The sequence below is a fragment of the Physeter macrocephalus genome, chromosome 17, assembly GCF_002837175.3.
Source record: "Physeter macrocephalus isolate SW-GA chromosome 17, ASM283717v5, whole genome shotgun sequence".
Classification (NCBI taxonomy): Eukaryota; Metazoa; Chordata; class Mammalia; order Artiodactyla; family Physeteridae; genus Physeter; species Physeter macrocephalus.
The window spans coordinates 27,930,601-27,934,755 of NC_041230.1; positions in this window are offsets into that span (position 1 = coordinate 27,930,601).

The following is a 4,155-nucleotide window of genomic DNA, read 5'->3' on the forward strand; positions in this document are numbered from 1 at the left end:
TTCCCGGACTGGGGCACGAACCCGTGTCCCCTGCATCGGCAGGCGGATTCTCAACCACTCTGCCACCAGGGATGCCTTAACATCTTTCTTTTTTTACAGGAGAGAGAATAAATTTTTTAAGGTGTTCCAGGAACCCTTCAAAAAATCCCAAAGTTAGTTTGAGGTCAAAAGATTTCATTTAGAATTTGATTTGGGGGAAGTTTGTCAAAAATAACAAAAGGTTTAAAAACACTCAGTCAAATAGGATCACAGGTCACTGTGAAACAATACTTAGTTATCTACTTAACCAAAGTGACAATTAAAGACTTCTCAGGCAAATATAGAAGGTGATATACTCTGAGCAAAACTTAGCTCTTTTACTACTTAGAGGACTAGTTTTACCTAAGTAATCAAAGACAACACAGAAACATAGGTAGATTATTTTAACCAGTCTCAAGATCTTTGTTTTCTAGGAAGATTATTTTAAAAGGTAAAGAAAAACCTTTCACAATCTCTTAAGAAGAACAGACCAATAGTCCAATAAGACTGTCCTTTTAACAGTGAGAAAACCAAATTTTAATTTTGTACCAGCTTACTTTTGATATTAAAACTCATTCAACTTATTTAAAAATTTTAATATACATTTAATATATTTTTTAGGAACATAAATTTTCATAGTAAATTTCTCAATGTGGCACAAGTTATGTCTAACAACCCCAATAAACTTAAACTAGCTTTTATTTACTAGAGATTATTTTAGATCATATGAACTTGAGAAACATTTGGGCTAGTTTCTATTATATTTCTGAGAGTTTGACTTATATAAGCACTTAATTTTTCTTAAACCAATTAAATAGAGACAGCTCTTTTTACAAATTAATTTTGGAAATGCCATCTAGAGGTAGAAAATACACACACATCTACAACAAGCATATTTACACACATAAACATACAGACAGATGCAAAGAGACTTTATAGTTTCATTTTAAAATTTAAGTCAGGCCAGCACAGTAGGAGGCAGCTGTATCTTCCCTATGCTCACACTGCTTTCACAGTTTCATTTAGCAAGCCTGCTTTTGTCCAGGCCAGACCTATACTGATATCAGAGAGAGTTAAGCAACCAGCATCTATAAAACACAAGACAATCCCAGAAAAGCTCATGAGTTCTTGGCTAAGGGCATAGGTTATAGCTGAAATGAAGCTTCTGGAGACCAAAATTCTATAAAGGATGCCCATTTTCACTCATTCTAGCCACTATGGCAGGCCAGTAAGGGGGAGCCCTGTGTTAGGGATGGGGACTTTGTGACAGGATTAGAGTTAGCCCTTAGAGAAGATTGCTTCTATAAAATTTGACTTCGTCTGGGATTCTTCCCTTACTTTTATCTGGGAAAGAATCATGGGTCATAGGAGCACCCTAATAAAGAGCACCCCTAATTCTATCCACATGGGACAATCCAGGTGGTCCTCCTAAGCAGAAAACAAGGCTGTTTCTAATCACTTACCACACCACATATACACTCAAACACACAAATTCACACACCTCTCAAGGAATAACCATCCAGCCTTTTGCCCTGGCCATCTGGCCTTTCTAACCTAGGAACACAGCCCTAGTTCTTAGCCTATGAAGACTGTAGGATGCTGTCTTAGCAAAATATAAAGAGAAGGGATAGATTATTCTCCTAATCTCACTGTTCAATCACATACCCAACTGTGACACCCATAATTTCAAAAACAGAGGCAGCCCCTTCCAAACCTTGCTGTGAATGGCTGCAGTCTGGATGCCCATTCCTGGCTCATAAGGACTCTGCAGAAGTGGGTGAGGCTGAAGCCTACCAAACCTGAAGCCAAACCTCAGTTTCACTTAATGTGTATAATCTTTTGGCATTACATTAGCTATAAGTAATACAACTCTTAGGTTTCAGTGGCAGTTGATTGGGATTATCACTTTTCCTTTGGGGAACTCCCTAAGGTTTCCCATATGAAACTAAATGATCTGGAAAGTAAAATCCTAGGAACTAACCCTAACTCCTAAGCAGTTGGGCAGGTCTTAGGAGAAAAGACACCTGTGGGGCCTCCAAATTAGCTACCCTCAACCTTTCCATCTCCATCAATTTACTCAAAAGATATATGGAGAGCATACACCAAAACAAGCACTGGACAAGTATGAGCTTGTGTCCTACTAGGCCCATTACTGGGCTTTGTCTATGATGGAGAACACTGAACTGGGAGACCAGAAATCTGGGAACCACACTGGGTGACATTCGGGCGTCTGTTCTGGAAAGGGAGTGGTGAGAAGCAGGGGTGGCTATGGGTGAGGTGATCTCTCATGCACCACCTACCCTGGATCAACATTCTGTGAATCTAGAATTATATGGCATTTTCCAATGCAGCCTAGACATATGCAGTGTTTCTGGAACCTCAGTTATTCTCATAATAACATCATGTTTTTTTGCCATATCAGTATATCATCTGTACTACTATTACGAGTTTTCTTTAGATTAATTCTTTTTACTTTAACAAACTTATTCAAAAAAAATTTTACACCATTTCCATAAAGGGAAGACCTGTATAACTTACTATGTACTAATAGTAAGCATGGAAAATGTGTCATTGTATTTTTAAAAATTAAAATAATGGTAAAAATAAAAAGTGAATAAGTATATAGGTAATAACACCTCTAATTGATTTACAAAAGTGTATACCTGAAAATAAATACTCAATGGGAAAAGTGGACCATTGATGGTCAGTTAGTAATATAAGGGCAGGGACAAACTTGTCCACCATATGACCACCTGTTAGGTGACCAGGCATTGGCTTCATCAAGGATCATCATTACTGTAGCCATTTCCTTGAGCTTCAGGGACCTTCTTCCTTTTGACACTTAAATCACTGGGCAGAAATCACATTATGTTCACACCTCTCAAGGCCTTTGATGCTCTGTTGTAATTGTGTTGCTAGACACCCTGGGGTCAGTCCAGTCCTAGGACTGACTGAGGCAGAGTACCTGTGGAAATTTTGGCCTGAGGGTGGCTCCCAGTGGGGAGAGAGTCACTCACCATGGGCACAAGTGGTCACCCTACATGGTACAAACAACTGGTGGTCATGCCGTCTCCATCGGGCAATCACGTGGGGCTGCCTAGTTTAGCTCCTGTGGGGTGAGAATGTATTGAGAGAGGGGAGTAAATTATGGTTACAAATAGGCTCAGAATTTAGCGGCTTATTTCTTGTTATATAAAGAACTTGGGTGTGGTTCAGGTCAACAAGGGTGGCTGTCCTCCATTCAGGGATCAAACCAGGGGGTCAGCAGACATTTGCTATAAAGGACCAGAGAGTAAATATTTTAGGCTCCGCAGGTTATATGGTCTCCATGGAACTACTCATCTCTACTGTTATAGCAAAAGCAGCATGGACAATACCTAGGCAAATGGGCACGACTATGTTTCAGTAAAACTTTACTTTAAAAACAGGTGGTGGGCAGGACAGGAATAAAGACGCAGATATTGAGAATGGGCTTGTGGACACGGGGACGGGGAAGGGTAAGCTGGGATGAAGTGAGAAATGGCATGGACATATATACACTACCAAATGTAAAACAGATAGCTAGTGGGAAGCAGCCGCATAGCACAGGGAGATCAGCTCGGTGCTTTGTGACCACCTAGAGGGGTGGGATAGGGAGGGTGGGAGGGAGACGCAAGAGGGAGGAGATATGGGGATATATGTATATATATGGCTGATTCACTTTGTTGTACAGAAGCAGAAACTAACCCACCATTGTAAAGCAGTTATACTCCAATAAAGATGTTAAAAAAAAAAAACCCAAAACAGGTGGTGGACCAGATTTGGCCCATGGGCCATAGTTTGCTGACCCCTGATCTACACAATGATGGCTTTGCCATCTTTAATTCATGGCTTCTAATGTTGTAGTTGGTGTTAAATCTAGTCCAGCTGGAGTGGGGAGGCGCAGGAAAGAGTGAATATGGGGAAAATTGGGCCAGTCCTGGACGTGACAGTCCTCACTTCCACTCAGGTTCTACTGGAAAGAACTTAGGTACACGGTCAGTCTAATTGCAAGGAAGGCTGGGAAACGTGGTCTGGTTGTGCACCAAACAAAGCAGGATGGATTTTAATGGACAGCTAGCAATTCCTGCCACAATTAATAGCCATTAAATCATGGAT